Source organism: Astatotilapia calliptera, chromosome 10 (genome assembly GCF_900246225.1).
Source record: "Astatotilapia calliptera chromosome 10, fAstCal1.2, whole genome shotgun sequence".
NCBI lineage: Eukaryota > Metazoa > Chordata > Actinopteri > Cichliformes > Cichlidae > Astatotilapia > Astatotilapia calliptera.
Window position 1 is genome coordinate 9,282,295 of NC_039311.1, and position 14,605 is coordinate 9,296,899.

Below are 14,605 nucleotides of genomic sequence, written 5' to 3' on the forward strand. Positions count from 1 at the left end.
TATTTCCTCCATATAACCTTACGATAATCTACATGACTAAAGTTATTCAATTATTTGTACTAAAATGAGTGTTTATTTAAGTTTTGGGGTTTTTTTTTTGGCACCTTCCAACTTAACCACTTTCATGCATCTGATTATACATGAAAAGCATCATGCAGTTCCAATCTTCTTTTTATTTTGTAACTTTCATTCCTAACTAGCTTGTTGTTGAGAGACCATAAAGGAAATTCAGACAGGTGTCAGCTGTGTATTCCCAACAGGTGACAACCTCAACTTGCTGAATCATGGCTCTGAAAACAGCCAGCATGGGGAATTGCCAGTTAAACAGTCCCTTTACTGCACTATGTCACAGGCAGGACTCCATCTGCTTGCATGCAACCAATCATACGTGTGTGTTTATGTGTTATCTTGACTGTTGGAATGGACCATCTGAAGTAGAAGAGGCCAAAGAGCAAAAGGTCAGGACTTGCGAGCGTCAGAACAGGGTGTGCACATACACCGACAGTCTTTTAGGCATTTTTTGTAAGAAATGCCAGGATTAGTGTGAATGAAACAGGAGTAAATAATGGCCAGAAAGTGCTGGTGACAAGGGTTAATAACCACGACCGTGCCCTCACACACTTCAGAGCTCCCCATCTTTTACTGTCAATCCCCAGTTCTGCTCAGCTGCGTCAGCTTTGCAGTGCGCTACCCAGACTCAATCTCATGGGCAGACATCAAGGTTTTCGAATAATAATACCCCTCCAGTATCTGGTTCACCTTTTGAATTATAATGAAAGAGTTGGTCAAATGCTATCATGGTAGTGCTAGATCAGCGCTCCTACCTTGAGAAGCTCAGCCCTCCAGGGAGAGAGTTTATTACTTGTAGTTCACTAAATTTACTGCCAGGTTTTAAGGTCGAGGGGGAACACAGAGAGGACTTGTTGAAGCTGCCTGGATGAATTATGTCTCCCGGCTTTATCCTTCAGAGGTCACACGGATTCATGGGTCACCCTGGGGCTACATGGTAAAACAAAATGCCCTCTGGCAAATGCTGCTGAGTTAAGGTGTTTAGAAGAGAGAGGTGAGGAGCTGGGGAGTGTTAAAAAGGGGACTGACCTTACTCTGTCAAAAGTGTGTGAAGTAATTTGTTCAGCTTCTTTAGGGTAATAGTAATGGTGTAGGGTTGCTTTGTTTGAAGGAGATGCTTTCAAAAAGGTGGCAGTGGATGTGTTACAGTTTCTCTTTAAAATGCAGCTGTTTCTAAAAAGTTGCGGTGCTCTGCGAGATGCAGTTAAAAATGAAATACAGTGATTGGAAATTTTTTTCAATGCTGTATTTAATTAAAATACTATATGCACAGTTTCAACATCAAATGTTTGAATTTGAAGCCCGCAACACCGTGTAAGTGCTCAGCAACTACGATGGTCACGTGTCGTAGTTTATAAGAAAAATGTTTTCTCAGTCTTGCTTGATAAAGGCTTTTATCTGCTTGGCCACTGAGGGCATCCTTTATCATTTTTCTTTGTTTATCAGGGGGCTAAATGTTTTCTGTGGGTGGTAGGTCAGGTGACAGGCACCTTTACTGCCTGGATGCTGTAATATGTGCAGGAAGTGGTTTAACATTGTATAGTTTAAATAAACAAGGTCTTTCATTAAAAAAAAAAAGACAATGGGGTTCATTCACTAGCATGTGCAGAAATGTCCTTACCCTGCTAACAGAGCAAGTGCACACACAAAATTATAGTTAGATACAGTAAACGTTCACACCACTGTGCATTGTGTTTGCTATCTGCAGTCTGTGTAGTGAGACACAAACTGCGCTGGTTAAAAAGAAAAAAAAAAGATATAATAAAAGAAAACCTATTGAGAATAAACACATTAGCTGGAAGAATGAAGCAGGTGGTGAAAGGCATCAGTACAGCATGGATTCATGCATACAACACAATATGCAAATGAGGTTGCAGCATATTTATTTAAGCATTTACAGGTTGCCATATATATGTCCCACACCTGGGAGGACTTGATGGCAATCACATGATGGCATGCACTTTGCATCAAAAATTAACTCAGGTCAAATGTTCTTTATGAACACATGACAATAGTTATTTGCTATAACATATAATATAATATTCTTTTTTACTAATGTCCCCCAAAATCATTAAAGAGGTCATAGTCAATTAAGATGGCTGTCATTGTTATGCTGCCACTTTATATAATATATGTTTTTTGAACATGTTTTTGTACTGTGATTGGAGATTGCTGGAGTACACGGACAAGAATCCCACAGAGAGATTTAGCTTTTTTCATCTCTTAGCGACAAAGAAAATGTGAGCGCTACAGTGGGAAATAATAACTTACTAAAACCTCAACTCAATTCCAAGTGAATTTACTGTATTAAAACCATTTCTGCTGCTGTTACAATTTAACTAACATCGGGGGAAGATGATGAAAAGCTTTGAGACGGCTGACAAAAGGCTGTTGGAGGCTGACAAATGTAAAGTGATGGGAGCAGGAAAGGAGTGACAGAGACAGACTGGAACAGAAGACACGGAGGAAGAAGTATCTGTCCTTCAAGGCACAGAAGTGGAACTTGTTTGCAGAAAATTGAGGTGAAGTTGTAGAGACAGTGACAGATGTACTATGTGCTGGTGCCTGAAGCATGACCACAGGGTTGAAATACTTTGTAAGCATGCACAACATCCGCACATGCATGAGCACAGGCATACACACTCTCGTGCACGCACTGTGTAGAGGAATCCTCTCTAAAAGTGAAAGAGATGAAATTAGAAAAAAGGGGAAAAAATCTAACTTAGTTCGTATCCAATAAATGTCACTGAAGACACTCAGCATACTTTTTTGTGCCCGCAGGGACCCTAGTGGACCCTGGGAAATGAACATATGTCCTATTGACCTCAGCCACTTGATTCAATCATGGAGAGCTTTATTGAGGTGAAGGCAAAGTCACAGCTTGTGTACTCCAAAGGTTATTGGGTAGTATAACAGTTTTAGGTTCAGTAAGAGAGAAAAATAAATGTTATTCTTAATGAAATTGGACATTGTCATTTGCTAGAGGAAAGTGAGGCTCATTGCAGGGCTGAAGGTTAAGCAGCAACACTGCAGTGATGAAGTAATGAGCCACAGGGAAAGACATCCATACAGAACCGAGACTCGTCATGCAATTAGAGCGTCCCACAAGATTTCTCTGTTTGTATATACAATTTATTGGTATATGAACTAATACATTATTCATACTATTAACAGATGTGCTCTACAGAACCATGTGTCCCCTGCTCACCAGCAGATGTTGCAACCCTGTTATTTTGACTTCATGAGTCTATATTGAAGCATACCACTTGTCATAACTTGACAGTTTACAGGAAGCTTACGAGCTGAAATTAGGGAGCATTTCATAACCCTTTTTTTCAGTATGCTGTAACTCAAGAAACTATTTTTGATCTATTATTGTTAATATTTTATCTTGTTATTTTTTATATTAATATATTAATTAACACCTACTGATAGGACACACTCAATATTGTAATGTACTCTATTTTTGTTAGAAAGACAGACTATGGAAAACTGTAGTAAATATGTAATAAGTATGCATAGTATCACTAATATAATATTATAATGTAATACTGGATGTGAAAATCTGCTTTAATGCTCAATATAAATGGGACCCAAATGGTGGTATTAGCTAGGTGTAGTCTACTGTGACAGTTATACCAAAGAAGCTGAAACTGAGTAGAATATCCTTTTGGTCTCAGTCACTGATAATTATTATAGTGTGACATAAATTGCTGATGAATTGGAGGGTTGCTGGGCCACAGAAAATATTTCTGAGCCACTGTTGGCTTGTGGCTACACTCTAGAGAGTTGTAGCTGGGAAGTCAGTGGAAGCCATATGAAGTACTAATTACACAAATGCGTTACATTAATAGACATGTCCACTGTATTACTCTCTTTGACATGGACAATGAGATATGCTTACCCCAGTCACCCTGTCAGATTGGCAGCTTGTGATGGGACCATGTCTTTTCTCTGTGGTTGAAATCTTGTGCTAAAACTGAGCAGGTTCAGGAGATACACAAGGCAGCAAAGACAGAGAGGTGGCTTCTTAGAGTGCTTGTCCCCCTCTGACTGCCCCTATCCCTTAAATGATGTCTCTTTAGTTCAGATGGCTGTCACTGCCGCTGACAACATCCTGTCTCCAGTCACTCTGGATAAATGGAGTAAGAGACTTTAAGTGGCAGTAGAGTGGTATATCACAGGAACGCTGTCATTTTCGCTCCATATGGACGGGAAGCGATGTTGTTTTATAGACAACCACCGACACGTTGCAAATGGTCTTCAATTCACAGCCACAGAGCCACATATCAGTATTTATTTCTAATTGCCTGTGACAGTCTGTGGAAGCTGTGCTATCCTCTCGTTCCTGATCCTGTGTTCCGCTCCCTTATTCCCTCCCTGTTGGCCTATGGTTAGATCAGTCAGTGAATAAGTATCACACTCCAGGGACAGCTGGTTTGTGTTTACAGTCTGGAGACTGGGGGCGAGTGCTCTTCAAGTATTGTCTAAACAGTTTTAGTTGCTCTATTCCCCTCAGCTGAGCTTTTCCAAGAGCCAAGTTTGTACCAGACTGTCAGGACGTAGGGAAAGACTTTGTTTGGCTTGCAAAGGCTTGGTGAAAGGAGAAGGGAAGTAAAGTACTCAAGAGCCTCTGACAAAGACCATATGGCTCCTGGGTGTGTGGCCATATAATCATGACGCAAAAGCTAGCCCTTAGTCTGTGTCTGTGTGTATATTTTATGAGAATTGGGCTGTATATGTATGCATGCTAACCGAAAACAACAGTTGGAGCGTCATGATAGAGGAAAAGACTGACCTTCACATTTTTACACTCTGGGTGATTACTGAATGACAACATTAATTGCAACCATCTTGCTTTCCATATAGTTTCTCTAAACAAAAGAATATTGTGTGTATGTGTGTGTGTGTCTGTGTATGCATGTGTGTGTGTTTAAACCAGCAGAAAGAAAAAACAAAACTGATGAATCTACTTTTATATATGATCACACATATGTCATTTAGGTTCACTGTAGGAACCCAGTTTTACGTGGCATATTGTGTATTGTAGTCATGATATGATTTTTGAATGATTTTTGTGTAGAGTTTGCTTCTGTGTGCCCATATATGAGTGGCATAAAATATATATTAGCGCATCTCTCCCTCGTTTGCCTTGCATCTCTTCATTTCTTCTCCGCCCATTAAATCATGCTAGGCAGCATTTTGCATTTAATTAATGTATTCTGCTCTAATTGTTGCCTGTTAGATACTGTTTGGCTTGTCCCATTTCCCCTGACAATAAATCCTCCCCTCGTCTTTCACGCTCTAAACAAAGAACTTTCTTGGTGGTTGGATTTTGTTGCTTCCTTAGAGCAGTAATACAACCTGATTTTATCTATTTCCAATAAAACCCTGCGCTCGTTGTGTCAGGTTGCTCTGATGTCATATGCCTTTTATGCTCACCTCTTTGCTGATTTGTAACTTTGCACAAGAAGCAGCATTAACATGCTTAACTGTAGCAGTGCATCTAATAAGTGAATCAATTAACAACAAAAACCCCATCATCAAGTAAAAACTTCTGACAAACCATTTACGGACATAAATTATGATGCGTCTGCTGTGCCATTTTGCTTGTGAAACTGTCACTGTGAAAATATTAAGTGCTTGCAGCGTGTCGTAGTAATCCCGCTGTCACCAACAGAAGAGTGATGTCTGTGCACTTGCTAAGATATTAGCATTATCCATCCTCTATCTGTCACACCACAGTCACCAGCACCCACCAGTCTTATGTGTGCTCGGGGTTAATGCTAACACCCTCAGGTGCCAAACGTTTTGCCTTTTTTTCACTTTGTGTCTCATCGTATCAGCTGCTGAAAGTTGGGTGTTGTTGTGTTGAAATAAATAAAGAAATAACTCTATGCACAACTCTGACAGTCCCTTCAGGCCATTAAAATGAAAAATGAACACTCTCCCAGATGGCAGGCTGCGTAATTGTGGTTTGATGATTGTTTGTTAGTGTTTGTGAATTAAATGCCAACTTTTTGGACTATCATTAAGCACATCAAAATTCTAATGCGATCTACTAGAGGCGGGCATTTTTATTTTATTCCTGTCAAACATAATCAAATCTTATATGTTGTGAATAAATACCAGACAGCCAAATTGCTGGAAAATTCATCTCAGCGTTTATTGTTTGTTATTAACCGTCTTTGAAGCGATACAGTTTAGAAAAACAGATCCTTTCAGTGCCGTTCGCGTTTTGCTTAACAAAGTAAAATTGGGATGCCATTAGAGTAAAACGCTTAGCTTTTGCTTCAAAGGCACGTAGCTTCTCTGGTATTATAGCCATCATTGCTCATCTGAAATAGGAAACATTAATTAGTTTTTGCACAATCAAACAGTGATTTAAGATGATTAAGCTAGTTTATACCATTTCTGAATATTATATTAATTATGTAATTATTTTCTTAGGTCCCTGTTGCCAAGATACAAGATTCTGAATATAGGTTTGGTAAATTCATAAAATCAGAATTGGCTAAATACATTTGCAGTTATTTATTTAGGTGATGAAAATAAATATCACTTTCGCCACAGTAAACTGGGCTGGTCTTACTATAAAGTAAATTACATATAGTTTGAAACAAATACTGAACAAATGTTATATTTTAAACATCATTACTGAAGCACACTATAAACAAATGTGCTATAATGAGGCCGATGATCAGTGTTGACTTCAAGGTAATTCAAATTAGAGTGTTACCATGATCCCATTACATTTTTGTTGAACACTGTAATAGTCATGTAATGCAGTATTGTACTAATATATTAACATAGTTACATATAAAAAAAAAATCAACACACCCATCTCCTGTGGCTTTGTGCTGGGATCACCCAACTTGAGATTGTGTAGAGGAATGGCAAAAGTGTGCTGGGGAACATATTTACACAAGTGGGAAAAATGAACTTATGTGATTGGAATTTCAGTTTTATTGAAAAGGATAAGAATGTGATGTTAAAGTGCAAACTAGCCACTGCTGCTAAGACATAAACCCGTACCAAGTATGTGGAAAGACAATATACTTACCTCTTTAATGTACAATCAGTAATACTTGATTTGTAAAGTTTAAATTTTACAGATTTTACAGGTTATTATCTGGCAGTGAGTGCATGTTGCTGGGTAATACAAAAGTAATGCAACAAGTAGTGTAAAAAACTACTTTGTTCAGCAAAGGAACATTTTTAAGTAACATAAGGTGTAATGCTGTCACTTTTTGGAGTAACAAGCACATTTAATCAGACAACACTAATGGAGAAATAATACGAGAAACTGAGAATATCTCAGCTGAGTATTTTCACAGAACTCACACTACATAAAAGCACTGAGAGACACTTGGAATCAGAGATGTGAGCAGTTTCTAGTGCAGCAGCAGTGTAATTGACTGTGTATGCAGTGTTGTTCCTACTGCTTACCTACCACAACCAACGATTCGGGTATCTTCTCTAATAGGCTGCAGATGTGGTAATTTATAACATGCAGCAAAAATGGGGGGAAAAAAGAGTGAGAGTGGGTGCATGTAGGGGGGTTGTAGGGGTGTGGTGGGTTCTCCCTGGAAAGGGGAATAATGAGATGAACAGTTCCAAGGCACCACATTCTTGTGTCTGCCTGGCTGTCAGTTCTGCATCCCCTATTTTCTGCCATTTTCTTCCTGCTTCTCCTCCTTCTGGAGCATCGTTACCTCGCTCCTGAGGGAATACTTGCCGACATGTTTGCGAAGGAGCTGCTGTTTGCTGAGAAGCTTTGATGACCGTTAATGTGTCCTCCATTGTAAAATTGCCATACCTACTACTGTACAAACTGTATGCATGTGTGTGAGGGAGATGGTAAAACAAAGGTGTGCCTGTGTGTTTTCATGTTGATGCTCTGCCTTCCTTAGTTTTTTTTAACATTAATATTGTAGCACATGAAAAAAAAAAAGCGAAACATTGTTGTCATTGTCAATGTTTCCAATCCCTAAAACATAATTGAATAATAACAGACAATTTTTCATTTTACCTTTTTTACATTTTATGATATTGTTTCAAATATGCAAGTTCAATCATTTTTCCAATTAGTTGCTAGTGTGGCTGTAGTAGAAACGAAAACTCACAGCCTTTGTTTTCTTGGCTGGGTTCTTCCACCCTCACCCACAAAATAAATTCTTCTCTGTCATCAAGGCCAATTTCAGGGTCTGTGTCATGTTGTGCGAGACAGACAATTGAATGAAAGCCTTCTCCAATCTACAACAACCTAGCAATCAGGTACAAGTGTCTGCAAACACAATTGCAGTATATGCTTACAAGTAGGCTTTCTATCCCATTGATTCTCTCAAATGTATGGCAGTATTTTATCTTGAAATGATACGGAATATGAAAAGACATTTCTTAATGCAATTTCCATCTGCCAATAGATCCCTGCTCTGTTTGGCCATCCTCTCTCAATCTGTGCTTTTCTTTGTAGAGTATTTGCTTTACTGGTTCTCCCAGAATTCCCAAGGCTATCACAGAAATATAACAAAGAGGCACAAATGCAGACAATATATTAGAAGGAACTCTGGAAGCTTAAGGAGAGGATAAAGCTGAGAAAAGTAAGACACACTGAGGAGAAACTGGAAATAATTAAAAGGATATTCTGAGTGATATGGCCTTTGGCACTGTGACTTTGTATTCATTTATACAAATATTAATGCCCCTCCACCCCCAACCACACACACACACACACATACTCATTTTCATATCGTAGTGAGGACATCTCATTGACATAATGCTTCCCCTAGCTGCTTACCCTAACCCTTACCCAACCATAACTAAATATTAACCCTGACACTAAAACCAAATTTTAAGCGTCAAAAATGCCTTCAAACTCATTGGGATGCACATTTTGTCCCTATAGTATAGTAGCATGACAATGCTCTGTCTCTCAAAGATGTCTAGACATGTACACACACACACACACACACACACACACACACACACACACACACACACACACACACACACACACACACACACACATTAAAAGCAGGTAATGTGCCTATAGTCAATGTGCCCCCCCACTATTTAATGAGATATGCAAAACATGTCAGAATTCAAGTCATTTTCAAAACAGCAATCTACTGACAATTTACCACAGTCAACCATAACAACAATACTGTCATGCACCAATATTACTTTTTGGTGGAGTTTATTATAATGTCTCTTGTATTGTTGTAGTGCTTTGTTATTTTCTTGCGGTAACATGTTTTCAGGGTGTGATATCCAATTTAAATATTTGCATTGTACTAATAAACATTTGCCTCCATTTCTGCTTCATGGTTTGCTACTGAGGCAAAACGACATTTACAGCTGATCTGTCAGATGATATTCCATCATAGTCACTTGTTTTCAAAGTTAAGGATGATAAGGAGACTTTTTAGAGCTCATTTTATGCATGTAGAGTTTATATTAATTGATCAGCTTCTGAGAAAAAAACATTAATGAATCCTGTTAGAACGGTCTATGTAATGTATGACTCCAGCACTAGTCCCCCTAGTAATGTAGTGGGGCTTTCTTGAAATGATGTGGTCAGAGTAATGAACAAATGATAGCTGTAATCTGTCAAACAATGGAAAATGACATAAATATCCCTTACATCAATCTTGCCTGGGAGTTAACTAGATGTAAAAATGTAAAAAAGTACAAAAGGAAAAAAAATCTCGTTTTAAAAAATGGTCCAGATGAGTCCACATGACTGTTAAGGTGGCTATGGGTCATGTAAGTGCAACAACCACCTTAAGAAAAACTAAATAAATGCATGACACAGTGGGTTGAGAGTGAGAGGCAGAATGAAGTGCCAACCGCAGCTTTATGGTTTGGGAAAACAGGGCCCAGGTGTTCCCAGTTGGTGCTGACAAGCTGTGCCCTGCCCACCAGGGCGCTGGAACACATGCAGAGAAAAAGGTTGCGGGTCGGGCAGAGGCCGTCACACGTGGGTCAGTAACAGGAACGCATTTTCACTGGAAACTGATATATATGCAAAGTACCATTGTTAATCAAACTTTAAATATTGCATTTCATAGCAAAATTTACTACGTTTAGGAAAAAAGAAATCGTATTAAATACAGAAGCTTTGTTTGTACTAACATGAAATTTCAACATCTGGTCCACACTGACTAGGTTGAAAAACATTTTTTTCAAATCTCTGCTTGATGGCACCACTATCTTCTAGAGCAGCATTATGTATAGCAGCAGATGAATGACAGACAGGTACGCTCTCACAACCTAATGTGCAAATTGTCTCAGCTGTAGAGTGCTAATGTTGTTTGCTTTTAACAATACCTACACAAATTTATTTGAATTTTCCACTGAGAAAATACAACAAAAAAAGAGCACATGCTTCCTTTGTTTCTCAGTATGAGATCATAGTTAAATATTATTAACCTTCATTCTTTATATGAGAGACAAGGGAGATAATACCACCAAGATCAAGTCAACCTAGAGAGTTAAGATATAGACGGCTGGCTCGTGCTTTTTGATAGTTTTACTACTTCAGTGAGATGTGTATTCTCTCAGATCTCACTATGCATGTCAAGTCTGAATGGGTCTCATGATACAACTGAGTGTCTGAATTTCATATTGACTGTAAGCAAACCTCCTCCTGGCAGGTTTTACATCTTCTCATGAAAGATTCACATGCTGATAAGAATTTTCTTCCAAGCTCCATATTCCTATATTTTATCCCAGTGGCTTCCAAGCAGAGCTGGTTAATTATAAGCCCACTGAATTCATTTGGAGTGAACAAATTGAGCCAGGTTTCATAGCTGGACTGATAATTGGATTGATCAGGTACTGGGAGGCAAAATCTCCCTCATCTAATTTAGTGCTGTGGATAAATAGTGCATTGACATAGAAAATGTTGAAATGTACCATTTTTTTCGTGTCCGCTTTTTGCATTCTCAGTACCATTACTTGATTGTCCAAGATTTAAAAAAAATGGAAAGCTCCACATCCCTGCTGAGACTCCTGTGAACAACAAGATTCACTTTTTCTGTTTTTGCTCCGGGTTGGCATTTCAATACGTCCCCCTCCCCCTTATGGGCCTTCATCAAACCAATCTATGTCATATATGCCATGAAAAATGTCTCGCTAAAGGTCTTGAACTGAAATGTCGAGAGACAAGAACACATATACAACCACCTGTCATGCACGTCTTTTTTCACCCACTCTCTGCTTTGTGTGAGAGGCTTCTCAAGATGAGTGCTTGTTTAATTGACAGCTGCTTCACTAACTGGTTCCCTTCACTGACAGATGAGGAAGTTTTTAGACTAATAGCCATTGGACACCTGCACCTCTTGTCAGCTTTCCTTGAGGTTTGTTGACACCGTGTGCGGAGACAGCGACTGTGATGCAGGAGTGCTGTCAGTCTGATGTCTTACACTCTTTCTGTCGCCCTTTTTTTTCTCCTCACATTCGTGCGATTTATAAATAGATGCTGAAAGCATGTGGTGTTCTTTTATTGTTGGAATACATTTTTTTTAAATGTCTGTATACAATACAATTTTGATTGCTTTAAATTGTTCACAATGACAGAACTACAGATATCATTCCTTCTCTCCTTGCTGGCTTTTTCTTATATGAACAGAGCTCAGCCTCTGGGTAAGCCTCTCTGCCTTCTCTAGCCAGTGCTGCTCTGTTGGCATTGATTATCTCAGACCCGAGGTCTCCACTGTGTGTGCACCATATGTGTTTATGTGTTTCTCTGTCTCCAGCATTGCTGCATGCTGAGAAGGCAGATATCTCCAGAGGCACTGTAATAGAGCAGATACTATTGCCTGCCTCGCTTTGCCATGGGGGGAGTTGGAGGTGGTGTTGGATACTAGGGAGGAATGAAAAGGGAGAAAAAAATAGGGTAGAGGGCAAGGGATGAGAATATCTGATGCTTGCTTAAAGATACATATGAAATCCTATCTGTTTGATAAGCCTGTTTACTCCACATTTCACACCCATGACTGAATTGTGTGTCTTCAAGAGACATTGTAAATGTTGTGTACTTGTCTCGGTCTGGATCAGTGGTCGGTTTGCTGCCATTCATTTTGACATTATACATCTTTCATGTGTGAACTTAAGTAACAACTGAAAGATTGAGATTGTAGAAGAAGATTCAGTTCAATCAAATATTATTTATACAGCACCAAATCACAACAACAGACACCTCAAGGTGCTTTATATTGTAAGGTAGACCCTAATAATAATAATGGATTGGATTTATATAGCGCTTTTCAAGGCACCCAAAGCGCTTTACAATGCCACTATTCATTCACTCTCGCATTCATACACTGGTGGAGGCAAGCTACGGTTGTAGCCACAGCTGCCCTGGGGCAGACTGACAGAAGCGAGGCTGCCATTTCGCGCCATCGGCCCCTCTGGCCAGCACCAGTAGGCAAGTAGGGTAAAGTGTCTTGCCCAAGGACACAACGACCAGGACAGAGAGCCCAGGGATCGAACCGGCGACCTTCCGGTTACAGATACGCTTCCCAACCACCCTGAGCCACGGTCGCCCAACACCCTACAATAACAAATACAGAGAAAAACCCAACTATTATATGACCCCCTATGAGCAAGCACTTTGGCGACAGTGAGGGGAAAACGCTTTTAACAGGAAGAAACCTCCAGCAGAACCAGGCTCAGGGAGGGGCGGCAATCTGCTGTGACCGGTTGGAGTGAGAGAAGGAAGACAGGATAAAAGATGCTGTGGAAGAGAAACAGAGGTTAATAACAAGTATGGTTCAATGCAGACACACATAGTGAGTCAGAAAGGTGATTGAAGAAGAAATACTCAATGCATCACGGGAATACCCCAACAGCCTAATCACCTGGTCCAGCCCTAACTATATGCTTTAGCAAAAGCAAAGTTTTCCGCCTAATCTTAAAGTAGAGATAGTGTCTGTCTCTCGAATCCAAACTGGAAGCTGGTTCCATAGAAGAGGGGCCTGAAAACTAAAGGCTCTCCCTCTCATTCTACTTTTAAATACTCTAGGAACAACAAGTAAACCTGCAGTGCGAGAGCGAAGTACTATACGTCATTAAGATAAGATTGGGACTGATTATTCAAGACCTTGTATGTGAGGAGCAGGATTTTGAATTCAGTTCTGGATTTAACAGGGAGCTTCACTCTCTGTGATACGAGGGTGTGACAGAAGTACAGACACTGCTCCAAATTAGAAGGGAGTTAAGGTACTCTGGCCATCTGATTAGATTGCCTCTAGGTGCCTCCTATTGAAGGTCTAAACTGGGCATAGTCAGCTGGGATGAAACCTCAAAATTGGCTGAGAATCTGGTAGAGAGTTTATATCTCCAAGTTGGAATGGGAGTGCTTGGGAATACCCAGCAATGAGCTTGAGAAAACTGCAGGGAACAGGGATGCCCGGCTTTTCCACTTTCCCTATTGCTACCAAGACATTAGGTTAAAGATGTACGCCTCACTGTTTTAAGATGTTCATCTCTGAAATGTTTTCATCTGTCCTAATGATGTGAAAAAGAAATCTGTTTGTAGAGTACCAACACAAAAGAAAAAGTATATTTATAATGTTCATGAATTAGTGTCCTTAACAGGACAGTTTCAGGACAGAGCAGAGTTTTAGAAGAAGCAGACCAAAACTGTGGTTAATGATTTTTTGGATAATACAGAATATAGTTCCAATGCAATGAGTAATGTTCTAGAAAGATATGTTGCTCTTGAGGTTTCATTATCTAGTATTTTCAGCGCTGTGAGCCTAACTACGAATTATACAGTATTTCCCTCCACTGCACTGGGCTGTAGCAGAAATCTCACAGCCAGTTATTCCCTGTAGTTGTTTGAGAACAGTTTGTTGTAAAGACCAAATGTAGGCAAGGTTGGTTATTGAAGTCAGAGGCATGTGCTTGGTTGAACATTTTCTTTGCAATTCATTTCCTTTATTAGGAATGCATAACTGTGAGAGGTATCTGTGTTTCATTCCTGTGTGTGAAGACCTTTATGTAGTTAAAGGCAACAGTGCCACTTGGTAACTCTGGTACTGAATTGCTTTTGGGAAGGTAAAGTGGAAGATGCTGTATGCACTCATGAACACACAGCAGGACATGTGGTGTACATTGTTTACAGTATACACAGTCTGCTGTTCAATAGTACTCCTTGTCACTCCCATTTGGTTTCTGAACAGAGCGACAAGCTCAAAAACACCAGGACTTTAACAGCCCATGCATGTTAGTCAGTACGCTTCAATGAAAGCTATTAAACATGGGCTACCTTCACCACAGACACCTACTGGGTCTAATCAAGGGTTTCAGTCCCAGTAAGGCTCACTGTTCTTTGCCTTGTAAATTACTGTAAGACTACCGTAAAGGTATGTTGACCTCTATTAAACCCACTTTTTATTCGAACCCCCAAGCAATTGCATACTTATGTCAAGCAGAGCGGAAGAAAACAGCGTGTCCAACAACAAACCAATTAATTTGGACACATGCTGCCAAATGAGACAGTGAATTGAAATTAAGAGAATGGAAA

The 14,605-nt window shown here is 39.7% G+C and overlaps 1 protein-coding gene across 5 annotated transcripts in view; it reads left to right on the forward strand.

The window, feature by feature from the left end:
- Window positions 1–14,605, forward strand: part of LOC113030239 (roundabout homolog 1-like) — a 95,216-nt gene that overhangs the window by 35,165 nt on the left and 45,446 nt on the right. The window lies entirely within an intron of this gene.